Genomic DNA, 13,157 nt, shown 5'->3' on the forward strand with positions numbered 1-13,157 from the left:
TCGATGACTCAATGGACGTGAGTCTGAGCAAGCTCCGGGGGTTGGTGATGGACAGGGAAGCCTGCAGTCCATGGCACTGCAAAGAGTTGGACATGACTGAGCGACTGAACTGAACTGAACTGCCATACAGCACTGTATAAGCCTAAGGTGCCCAGTATAGTGATTTGACTTACACACATCATGAAATGTTTACCTCAGTAAGTTTAGTGAACATCTGTCATCTCATACAGAGACAAAATTTAAAAAATAGAAAAAAGTTTTTCCTTGTGATGAGAACTCTTTGGATTTACTCTTTTAACAGCTTTCAAATATAACATACAGCAGTGTTCATTATATTGATCATGTTGTACATTACATCACTGGCACTTGTTGCTGCTGCTGCTGCTAAGTCGCTTCAGTGGTGTCCGACTCTGTGCGACCCCATAGACGGCAGCCCACCAGGCTCCCCCGTCCCTGGGATTCTCCAGGCAAGAACACTGGAGTGGGTTGCCATTTCCTTCTCCAATGCATGAAAGTGGAAAGTGAAAGTGAAGCTGCTCAGTCGTGCCTGACTCTTAGTGACCCCATGGACTGCAGCCTACCAGGCTCCTCCGCCCATGGGATTTTCCAGGCAAGAGTGCTGGAGTGGGGTGCCATTGCCTTCTCCAGATGAGCTGCTCTAGTCCCTGGAATTTTGCCTCACGTGGTTTCTTGGCTGCTCCTCTCCTGATTAGCTACTTTGGAACTCAGGGAAGGTCCTGGAGGCTGGAGTCAGGACTTAATGAAGCTCAGGTTCTTGATGTCTCATCATAGAGAACTTAGTGAAAAACAAAGTGATAGGTAAGAAGTGGACTTATTTAGAGAGAAACACACTCCGCAGGCGGAATGTGGGCCATCTTAGAAGGCAAGAGTGGCCACATTTCTAATTAGTGCTTTTGTTCTTCGGATAAATACTCAGGAGTGGAATGGCTGGATTGTATGGTAGTTCTATTTTTAATTTAATGAGGAACCTCTATACTGTTTTCCATAGTGGCTGTACCAATTCACATTCCCATCAACGGTGTACGAGGGTTCCCTTTTCTCCACGCCCTCACCCACACTTTTTATCTGTTGTCTTTTTGGTGATAGTCATCCTGACAGGTGGGAGGTGATAGCTCACTGTGGTTCTGACTTGAATTTCCCTGGTGATTAGTGATGCTGAGCATCTTTTCATGTGCCTGCTGGCCATCTATATGTCTACTGTGGAAAAATGGCTTTTCAGAGATTCTGCCCATTTTCCAATTGGATTGTTTTTTTGATGTTGAGTTGTATGAGCCACAAGCCTTCTTTAAATTTGCCCCTTTCCTTCGCTGCTGAACACCTGTCACTCACTCTCAGGGCAACGAGCACTTGCCTGTGGCCCAAACCCATTGCTTTCAGGGGCCTGGTGACATTCTTTTACCTGACACCACAATGGGGTCAGCTCAGTGTTTTCCCTTTGCCCACTCAGTCTTGTAAGATTAGGGTACCCATGCGGGCCCAGGGTGCAGTGGCTGCAAACTGCAGGCTCCCTGATAGTATATGCAGCCTGTTGTCTGTACAGGTTGCCCTAAGGGACCTTGGAGACAGACCTTTCCAGTGGACATTTATTCCTGGCATGCTGTCCCCAGTCCCAGGCCCCAGACAGGTGTCCACGGCACCTTTTCAAAGCCCCAGGGCACAGCAGCCAGGGTCCACATTGGCCAATCATAATGTCCATCTGCACCACGGTGCAGAACAAGGAGCGTGTGATTGAGGCCCTCCGTAGGGCCAAGTTCAAGTTCCCTGGCCGCCAGAAGATCCACGTCTCCAAGAAGCGGGGATGTATTAAGGTTAATGTGGATGAATTTGAAAACATGGAGGCAGAAAAGGGGCTCATCCGGGATGGCTGTGGGGTCAGATACATCCCAAATCATGGCCCTCGGGATAAATAGAAGGCCCTGCACTCATGAGAGCCTTGATGCTGTCCCCTCCTTACATTTACCCACCAATAAATCCTACTTTCCTGTCCAAAAAAAGGTGGCAGGGGCAGAAAGGGGCAAATATCAATTAAATGACAAAAACAATTGCATAGAGAACTTCCCTGGTGGTCCAGTGGTTAAGAATCCGCCTGCCAGTGCAGGGGACATGGGTTCAGTCCCTAGGCCGGGAAGATTTCACATGCTGCAGAGCAACTAAAGCCTGCGCGCCGCAGCTACTGAAACCTGTGCTCTAGCGTCCGTGTTCTGCAACAAGAGAAGCCACCACAATGAACCCTGAGCTCTGCAACTGCGCAGTAGGCTCTGCTCGCCACCACTAGAGAAAGTCCACGCGCAGCAACAAAGACTCAGCACATCCAAAAAAGTAAAATTTAAATAAATAAAATTTAAAAATAGAGAAGCTAAAAATGGAGAAGGCTAGTGAGACAGCCTGAAGTGTGGGTTTGGCAGGGCTGCACATGTGCCCCAGCCTAGCCTCTGACAGTCGACCTAGGAGCCCTGGAGTGTAAGTATGAGAGCATCAGCGCTGCTTGGACCTTGGAGGGCACTGGCTGCCTCGACAGGTTACGCTGTGGGGGATGGGAGAGCGCGTCTGCTGCTGTCGACACCAAGCCCGGCCAGGGTTAGCTGGGGTTGCAGCTTTTGCTTTCTCTCTCCCCCTGACTGGGTTTCAGCCTCAGATATGCTTCCCTGAGATTACACTGGTCTCTGATATCAGCCCTGGCCGTCCATGAACTTCAGTCCCACCTCTGAAAGAGGAGCCAGTCTCACCCCAGATGTGTTGCATCTTGCTTGCTACATTCTCTAGGGGTGAGCTTATCGAGGGCCAACTTTGCCTCATTTCCTGGTATTAAACGCCTCGCCAATCCATCCTTAACCCATTGTGATCTGATTTCTAGCCTTCCCTGGCCTTGTCTCACTGGCTGAAATTTCTGGGGTGCCCAGCGCTGACCCCCAGTTGCCTTGATCTCTCTTTAATATCCCACATGCCACCAGTGTTGCCTGCAAATTCTTCTCTCTTGGCTTCCTCAGCACTCATCCTCTCCTCTTTCTCCGTCTCTGCCCACTCCTTCTTCCTCTGAACTGGTTGTGCTCCTCACAGCCTCCTGCCCAGGCTCCTTATCACTTGTCTTCTCAGGAGAGTCTGTACTCCGCCCCCTCCGACTCTATCAGGGGATGATGACTCCAGCCCCTCTCTTCCTCACGAGCTCTGTGTGCAGCTGCCCATCGGAGCCCCCCTCCACCGGGATGTCACAGAGATACCTCGCACCCAGTAAGATCAAAATTGAACTCCTCAGGGGCATCATCTGGCCCCTGCCGACCTCTCTGGCCTCACATTCTCTCCCCGTTGCTGTAAGGTGTAGCAATACTGGATTATGGTGGCCTTGCGTGCATACACAAAGTTGCTTCTATCGTGTCCGACTCTTTAGGACCCTGTGGACCGAAACCCACCAGGCTTCCCTGTCCATGGGATTCTCCAGGCAAGAATAGTGGAGTGGGTTGCCATGCCCTCCTCCAGGGGATCTTTCCGACCCAGGGATCGAACCTATATCTCTTACATCTACCTGATTGGTAGGCGGGTTCTTTACCACTAATGCCACCTGGGAAGCCCAGTGGGCTTACAGCTAATGAACCTATTTCCAGGGCAGGAATCGAGATACAGACGTGTGGACACAGGCAGTTGGGGGGAAGGGAGGGGAGGACAAGCTGGAAGATTAGGATTTACATAGATACATTGTTGTTGGGCAGTTGCTAAGTCATGTCCAACTCTTTTAGGACCCCACGGACTGTAGCCTGCCAGGTTTCTCTGTCCATGGGATTTCCAGGCAAGAAATACTAGAGTGGGTTGCCATTTCCTTCTCTAGGGGATAGTCCCAACCCAGGGATTGAAACTGCGTCTCCTGCATTGGAGGCTAATTCTTTCACCTCTGAGTCACCAGGGGAGTCCATATATACACTACCATGTATAAAACAGATAGCTAGTGAGAACCTGCCGCACAGCACAGGGAGCCCAGCTCCGTATTCGGTGATGACCTAGAAAGGTGGAGTAGGAGGGAGGTCCAAGAGGGAGGGGATATATGTATACACAGGCCTGAAACCTGTTGTTTCAGAACATGAAAACATGATTCAAAACAGAAACTAATACAACGTTGTAAAGCAACTATAGAGTATTTAAAAAAAAAAGTATAGGAGGAAACAATGCTTTTCAGACCCTTGTTACAGCCGCGTGGCATAGTATCACAGTGATTCCATCTGCTTTTTGTTCAGAAAGCATCAGTACAGGCTCTGTAGAAACTCTGGGCTACTTTGGAATCCTGTTTCCACACAATGGCAGAGCCCAGAAAAAGGGCTTCAAGCTTGCGGGCCTACAAGGCCAGGTGTTTTTTATGTGAGTGAAAGTGAAGGTGGGGGAGTGGTGAACTGGAGGACACACGCCCTGCCTCAAAACAGAGGACACTCCCATTCTAGCTTCAACCAGGTGAGAGGTTTACGTAATGATGTCACAATTTTGAGTTTTCTTTCTTTTTTTAAATCTTGTGTTGTTTTTTATTTTTATATTTAATTTAAAATTAAATTTTTTTTTTTTTGGCTGTGCTGGGTCTTCATTGCTACATGTGGGCAACTAGTTGCAGCGAGCTAGTTGCAGTGCGTGGGCTTCTCACTTCGATGGCTTCTCTTGTGGAACACGGGCTCTAGAGCATCTGGGTCCAGTAACTGAGGCTTGCAGGCTTCACTAGTGGAGAAGGCAATGGCACCCCACTCCAGTACTCTTGCCTGGAAAATCCCATGGATGGAGGAGCCTGGTGGGCTGCAGTCCATGGGGTCTTAGTCGGACACGACTGAGCGGCTTCACTTTGACTTTTCACTTTCATGCATTGGAGGAGGAAATGGCAACCCACTCCAGTGTTCTTGCCTGGAGAATCCCAGGGATGGGGGAGCCTGGTGGGCTGCCGTCTATGGGGTCGCACAGAGTCGGACACAACTGAAGCGACTTAGCAGCAGCAGCAGCAGGCTTCACTAGTTGTGGCACATGGGCTTTATTGCCCTGTGACATGTGGAATCTTCCTGGACCAGGGTTAGAACCCGTGTCCCCTACGTTGGCAGGCAGATTCTTAACCACTGGCCCACCAGTGGAAAACATGAAGTCCTGACCACTGGACCACCAGGGAATTCCCAAGACAGGTTTTCAAATTTTATTTTTTCTCTTTATTTTTTAAGATTAATTTTTATTGGAGTGTAGTTGCTTTACCTGTTGTTAGTTTCTACCATGCAGTAAAGTGAGTCAGTTTTACACACACATGTGAGCATGTGTAGTGGCTCAGTTGTGTCCTACAGCCCACCAGGCTCCTCAGGCCATGGGATTCTCCAGGCAAGAATACTGAGTTTTTGAGAACATCTAGAAATCTGGATTTTCATGTGAAAGTTAGTTGGAAACTAATTCAAAATTTACAAGATACTATGTGAGCCAACTAGTTTTTTAAAAAGTTTGTGCCACTCAAACAAAACACACATGTGGGCCATATATCCAGCCCACAGGCTATATGTCCATAAACTTCCCTTGTAGCTCAGTCGGTAAAGAATCTGCCTGCAATGCAGGAGACCCAGGTTCGTTTCCTGGGTTGAGAAGATTCCCTGGAGAAAGAAATGGCAACCCACTCCAGTATTCTTGCCTGGAGAATCCCATGGACAGAGGAGCCCGGCAGGCTACAGTCCATGTGGTCGTAAGAGTCGGATACAACTTTAAACCACCACCAAGCACCACAGAGACAATGGAAACTGGAGCCTTTGGAGTCAAACTGAAACCAACTCAAACACTGACTCTGCTACTCTGAGTGGCTTTGAGCAAATCATATAACCTCTCCAACGTCCTCATCTGTAGAATAAGGATAACAGTAGTTCTGTCACAGAGTTGTCATGAGGATAAGAGGAGATATTTTGTTTTGTTTTGTTTTCTTGGCAGTGTCTTGCAGCCTGTGGGATCTTAGTTCCCCAATCAGGGATCAAACCCACACCATGGTAGTGAAAACATGGAGTCCTGGCCACTGGACCGCCAGGGGATTCCCAAGACAGGTTCTCAAATTTTATTTTTTCTCTTTATTTTTTAAAATTAATTTTTATTGGAGTGTAGTTGCTTTACCATGTTGTTAGTTTCTACCATGCAGTAAAGTGAGTCAGTTTTACACACACATGTGAGCGTGTGTGGTGGCTCAGTTGTGTCCTGCAGCCCACCAGGCTCCTCAGGCCATGGCATTCTCCAGGCAAGAATACTGGAGTGGGTTGCCATGCCCTCCTCTAGAGGATCTTCCCAACCCAGGGATGAAACCCAAGTCTCCTATGTCTCCTGCAATGCAGGAGGATTCTTTACCTGCTGAGCCATTGGGGAAGCCCTCACATATACATATATCCCCCTTTGTGGATTTCTTTCCCGTTTAGGTCATCACAGAGCACTGAGTAGGGCTCCCTGAACTATACCATAAGTTCTGAATAGTTAACTATTTTATGCATGGTATCAATACTGCATATATGTCATTCCCAACCTCCCAGTTCATCCCACCCTCCCTCTTTCCCCACCTTAGTGTCCATACATTTGTTCTCTACATCTGTGTCTATTTCTGTTTTGCAAATAAGATCTATACCACCTCTTTAGATTCCACATATATGCATTCATATACGACATTTGTTCTTCTCTTTCTGACTTCCTTCACTCTGAATGACAGTGTCTAGGTCCATCCACATCTCTACAAACAAGACAGATTTTTATAGCATATTTTAAACATTTACATTGAAAGAAAGAAAACATTTTAAGACACACAACATGATGCTATTGAACTGTGCTATCCACGGACCTGCCTTTCCCAGGGCACAGAAAACCCTTCTCTATTTCTTCTATTTGGCTGATGGTCGTTTCACCATCTCATGCTTCAAAAGTCAGCTCCTCTGCTGTGAATCCTTTGACCTCCTCGTGAAGACACTTTGAACTGATTTCCGTAGCTGCATACTTCTATTATTGTGATTTGGAATTGGTGGTGCTGTTTGAGGGAATGCCCTGAAGAAGAGGATTGTGTAAACACTTGTCTGTCACCCCAGCACCTGGCAGTGAGCCTGGTGAGCAGTAGATGCTAAGTGAGTGGATGGAGGGATGGAGGATGAGAAGGGTTCTGTCAAGGACAAAACATTTAAGACGAGGCCAACCGGTGGCAGGGGGCGGGAAGGGGGGCTCCCTGGTGGCCTAGTGGTTAGGATTCTGGGCTTTCACTGCCGTGGTCCAGGTTCAATTCTCGTTTGGGGAACTGGGATCCTGCAAGCTTTGGGTTGTAAGGAACCTCCCCTGTAGGGTAGGTGATTAGGGAGCTGTGTCTGCAGCTTTGCACTTCCCTGGATCCTGGCCAGCATTCTGCTCTAAGGTTCAGCTGGTGCTTTCAGATGGGACAGCCTCACTTCTTTCTGGTAAAATCCCTTCCCGTCTTCAAGCTCAGTTTAAGAGCAACTGGCATTTGCTCTTAATGCCAACTGGCATATCCGTGGCATTTGGATACAGTCACACAAAGCTCAGAGTTGGCATGGGAGAAGCAACAACCAGAAACAGGAAATGTCTTTACTCTCATGCTCTCTTCTCCCTTCCTTGTAATATCTAAAAACAAAAACAGCTCTCCTGAAGCTGTGGTTGGCCAGCCGTGAAAAGCAAACACAGGCTTTGGGTGGAAGTCATGACAAGACTGCTGTCTGGATGAGGAACTCTTGTTGCCAATCGTCTCTCTCATAGTGGTTGGTTGTGAGACAAGATTCTTTGGGAGTGAAGAAGCCATTGTAGTTTCCCCAGGCTTCTCCAAAGCTCCACCACAAAAGTTACAGAGCACCCAGGCCAGGTCTAGACAACCCTGTCATTCAGTTCAGTTCAGTTCAGTTCAGTCACTCAGTCGTGTCCGACTCTTTGCAACCCCATGAATCGCAGCATGCCAGGCCTCCCTGTCCATCACCAACTCCCGGAGTTCACTCAGACTCACATCCATCAAGTCAGTGATGCCATCCAGCATCCAGCCATCTCATCCTCTGTCATCCCCTTCTCCTCCTGCCCCCAATCCCTCCCAGCATCAGTCTTTTCCAATGAGTCAACTCTTCGCATGAGGTGGCCAAAGTACTGGAGTTTCAGCTTTAGCATCAGTCCTTCCAAAGAAATCCCAGGGCTGATCTCCTTCAGAATGGACTGGTTGGATCTCCTTGCAGTCCAAGGGACTCTCAGGAGTCTTCTCCAACACCACAGTTCAAAAGCATCAATTCTTCAGCACTCAGCTTTCTTCACAGTCCAACTCTCACATCCATACCTGACCACAGGAAAAACCATAGCCTTGACTAGACAGACCTTTGTTGGCAAAGTAATGTCTCTGCTTTTGAATATGCTATCTAGGTTGGTCATAACTTTTCTCCAGGGAGTAAGTGTCTTTTAATTTCATGGCTGCAGTCACCATCTGCAGTGATTTTGGAGCCCAAAAAAATAAAGTCTGATACTGTTTCCACTGTTTCCCCATCTATTTCCCATGAACTGATGGGACCAGATGCCATAATCTTCGTTTTCTGAATGTTGAGCTTTAAGCCAACTTTTTCACTCTCCTCTTTCACTTTCATCAAGAGGCTTTTTAGTTCCTCTTCACTTTCTGCCATAAGGGTGGTGTCATCTGCACATCTGAGGTTATTGATATTTCTCCCGGCAATCTTGATTCCAGCTTGTGCTTCTTCCAGCCCAGAGTTTCTCATGATATACTCTGCATATAAGTTAAATAAGCAGGGTGACAATATACAGCCTTGACGTACTCCTTTTCCTATTTGGAACCATGTCAAGTTCTAATTGTTGCTTCCTGACCTGCATATAGGTTTCTCAAGAGGCCAGTCAGGTGGTCTGGTATTCCCATTTCTTTCAGAAGAGATGTTTATTCCTGAGGCCAGGGCAGACAGAATTAATGGATCACATGATGCCTTCCCACAAGCCAGAGAAATAGTTCATCTCGATGTAGCAATCCAGGCAGCTGCAATCAATTGTCTGGCGTTGGTGCATGCAATCAAACCTATTTACCATTTCATCCTTTACAAATGTTTTTTAACTTTATATTGGAGTATAGTTGATTCACAATATTGTGTTAGTTTCAGGTGTACAGTAAAATGATTTAGTGATAGATATATACAGATTCCTTCTTTTTCAGATTCTTTTCCCACATAGGTTATTACAGAGTAGGCTGTAGTACAGGCTGAGTAGAGTTTCCTGTACTGTATAGTTGATTGTTGATTATCTATTTTGTATGTGGTAGTGTGTGTATGGCTTTTCATCTTATTGCATGCCAGGCCCATTGCTAGGAGATACAGAGATGAGTAAATAATAGCCCTGCCCACAAGTCTGGAGGTAAGATGTGGGTAGAGTTTGGGAGGAGACAAACCTATGAACACATATTTATAACTAGGTGAAGTCTAAAACAGGGTTAGATGCATGAAAACAGTCTTGTGGAAGCATATATACTGGGCAATTACTAATTCTGCCTGGAAGTGTGGTGCAGAGGTGGGTCTTGAAGGATGAACAGGAGTTTACTAAGGCTAAGCAAGGTGGGAAGGGTAGTCTTGGTACAAGGACTAACATTTACCAAGGCTTGGAATCCAGCAAACACTGGAATGGATGTAATCTATGCCCAGAGTGGGAAGGATTTTTCCTGTATCTCTCTAAGCCATAGATAATGTTATCTGTAAAAATAACAGTGCCTACTTCATAAGGTTGTGGTGAGGATTGACTAAGATAATACGTAATGCTCTCACACAGTGCCTGGTTCAAGGAAAGTCAGGTCCTGTTGATGTCTCCAGAATTCCAAGCGGAGGAATTCCCTGGTGGTCCAGTAGTTAGGACTCCATGCTTTCACTGCCGAGGGCCCAGGTTCAATCCCTGGTCGGGGAACTAAAATTCCACAAGCTTACACCTTTAAAAGTCTACTACTTTAAAAAATTAAAAAAAAAAAAAGTAGAACATCATCAGATTTTTAAAATTTTTATTTTCCATGACTAAAATGCATGTTTATATTAAAAGAGTTAAAAATATAAAAGAGAAAGAAGAAAAGAAAACCAATCTGAGGAGTATAATCTGGGAGATGGTCTTTCAGAAAGCTCTGAAGATTGTCCTACCTTTATATAAATTTTTGAGACAAAAGGTTATACATCAAAGTAATTTTACATAGTCCAGGAGGGCTAGTCGTGGGTTAGTGTGACCCCTTTACAGGACTGAGAAAGAAAGGTCTCCTAAGGACTTACCTTGCTGGTGTCAGGAGAAAACTGCTTTTTCTAGGGGGGTAGGGGTTGAATCGGAGAAGGCAATGGCACCCCACTCCAGCACTCTTGCCTGGAAAATCCCATGGAAGGAGGAGCTTGGTAGGCTGCAGTCCATGGGGTCACTAAGAGTCGGACACGACTGAGCGACTTCATTTTCACTTTTCACTTTCATGCACTGGAGAAGGAAATGGCAACCCACTCCAGTGTTCTTGCCTGGAGAATCCCAGGGACGGGGGAGCCTAGTGGGCTGCCATCTATGGGGTTGCACAGAGTCAGACATGACTGAAGTGACTTAGCAGCAGGAGCAGGGGTTGAATAGGCATTGCTGGGTCTTCTAAGGGGATCTGCTGCTGCTAACTGCTAAGTTCCTTCAGTCTTGTCCAACTCTGTGGGACCCCAGAGACGGCAGCCCACCAGGCTCCCCCGTCCCTGGGATTCTCCAGGCAAGAGTACTGGAGTGGGGTGCCATTGCCTTCTCCGCTAAGGGGATCTAGTTAATGTCTTACACAGCTGCTCAATGCACAGTAATGGCAAGGGGTAGTGGCTCAAATGGGCAGGGAGAGAATTTCATGTTTAAAATTATTCTTGTCCTGACTTAAAAATAATCTTATTTCATCAGAGAAGGGGCCTCTCGCCGAGTGGGGACTGAGGGCTCCAGCTCCGGGACAAGCCACACCCTGTCCCATTTCCAGAGATGGACCTTGGCCCTCCGCCTTTCAGTCTTAGTTCTTTATCTGGAAACAATGCTAAGATTTCAGCTGATGACTTCCCTGGTGTTCCAGTCCTTAAGACTCCCTGCTCCCAGTGCAGGAAGCACGAGTTCCATCCCTGGTCAGACAGCTAAGATCCCCCATGGTGCAGGGAACAACCATTAAAAAAAAAAAAAAAAAAGTAGTGTGGACTTCTCTGATGGCTCAGTGGTGAAGAATCTGCCTGCTAATGTGGGGGACAGAGGTTCAATCCCTAGTCCAGGAAGATTCCACCTACCTTGGGGCAACTAAGCCTGTGTACCACAAATACTGATTCTGAGCTCTGGAGCCCTCGAGCCACAGCTGCTGAAGCCCATGTACCCTACAGCCTGTGCTCAACAAGAGAAGCCACTGCAATGAGAAACTCTCGAACCATGACAAAGAGTAGCCCCTGCTCTCCACAACTAGAGAAAGCCTGAGCACTGCAACAAAGACCCAGCACAGCCAAAAATAAAAATTTTTTTTAATTTTAATTTAATTTTAAAAAAGAGAGATTTCAGCTGGACACCACCCTTTCCTCACTGCCGCTTACCTAACTGGGCCAAGTTTTCGTGCAGGCAGGAGATAGATGGGCCCCTGGGCTGGACAGCTGGTGTTTGTCAAGTGGAGTAAAATAGAAGTTTTCTTCTCACCCAGACACTCCCAAGGACAAAGCGGGTGGCAAAAGCTGAGCTCTGCTAAAGTTAGGAGATAAGGTACCCACTTCTCAGGTCAAGGAAGATGCCCCTGTCTGCACATGTGCAGGAAGGCTTCTTGGGGGTCCAAAAGAGAGGAAGCCTCACCCCATAATAAGTGTGGAAATGTATCCACGGGCTTCTGCAGCGGGATCCATCCTAGCAAAAAGCTGTGCACGCATCTTGGGGAGAGTCCAAGGACCAGTTAGGTGTGAAAAAAGTGAACAAAGACCCAGCTTCCCAGGTGGTGCTCGTGCTAAAGAATCTGCCGCTGATGCAGGAGATGGGGGCTTGGGCTTGATCCCTGTGTTGGGAAGATCCCCTGGAGTAGGAAATGGCCACCCACTCCAGTATTCTTGCCTGGAAAATTCCATGGTCAGAGGAGCCTGGCAGGCTACAGTCCACAGGGTCACAAAGAGTCAGACATGACTGAACACACACACACACCCACCCCTGGAAGGACTGTGTGATATAAGGGCCTTAAAGCTCCTCTTACTGTGCTCCTTATTCCGGACATCTGTATTCCTGCCCTGCTTCTGTTTCTTTGTGTGCCCTCCCATACTTTGTGCTGTGTCTCTAATAATACACTTTGTATGCGTTTTGCAGCTTTTGCCTCCTTGAAACATTTTTGCTTCCAATTAGGGTAAGGATCACAGAACTTTGCTTCTAGCCTCTACCTCTGGTGGACTAGCTATCCCTGGACAGGAAAACAAAATCCTGCTTCAAGACTAAGGTCCCTCCGAAAGTAGTGGAAAGGGGAGAGAACCAACCCAAGGGTTTGTATGTTTCATGTACTATTTCCTATCTCTAGGAAGACCTGAGGAGAAGGCAATGGCACCCCACTCCAGTACTTCTGCCTAGAAAATCCCATGGACGGAGGAGCCTGGTAGGCTGCAGTCCATGGGGTTGCTAAGAGTCGGGCACAACTGAGTGACTTCACTTTCACTTTTCACTTTGATGCATTGGAGAAGGAAATGGCAACCCACTCCAGTGTTCTTGCCTGGAGAATCCCAGGGACAGGGGAGCCTGGTGGGCTGTCGTCTATGGGGTTGCACAGAATCTGACACGACTGAAGCGACTTAGCAGCAGCAGCAGCAGCAGGAAGACCTGGGTTGGGAAGATCTGCTGGAGAAGGGATAGGCTACCCACACCAGTATTCCTGGGCTTTCCTTGTGGCTCAGCTGGTAAAGAATCTGCCTGCAATGTGGGAGACCTGGGTTCGATCCCTGGGTCAGGAAGATCCCCTGGAGAAGGGAATGATTACCCATACCAGTATTCTGGATGGAGAATTCCATGCAGTCCATGGGATCACAAAGAGTTGGACACAACTGAGTGACTTTCACCTCACTTCAGGAAGAGCTGAGGATGGTGATGGCTGTTGGGGGTACAGGCATCCCTTAGTCTACCATATCTAGCTAGCATCTACCTTGTCTCAGCCTGGGGCTCCTTTTGGCTCA

General features: G+C 47.4%; 1 pseudogene; it reads left to right on the plus strand.

Moving 5' to 3' along the window:
- Window positions 1–1,489: 1,489 nt before the first annotated feature.
- On the plus strand, window positions 1,490–1,589 carry LOC147352460 (small nucleolar RNA SNORA70; annotated as a pseudogene).
- Window positions 1,590–13,157: the final 11,568 nt, after the last annotated feature.

This window comes from Bos grunniens, chromosome 19 (genome assembly GCF_055505025.1).
Source record: "Bos grunniens cultivar Pamir isolate PY7600 chromosome 19, Bosgru_T2T1.0, whole genome shotgun sequence".
NCBI classification, from domain to species: Eukaryota; Metazoa; Chordata; class Mammalia; order Artiodactyla; family Bovidae; genus Bos; species Bos grunniens.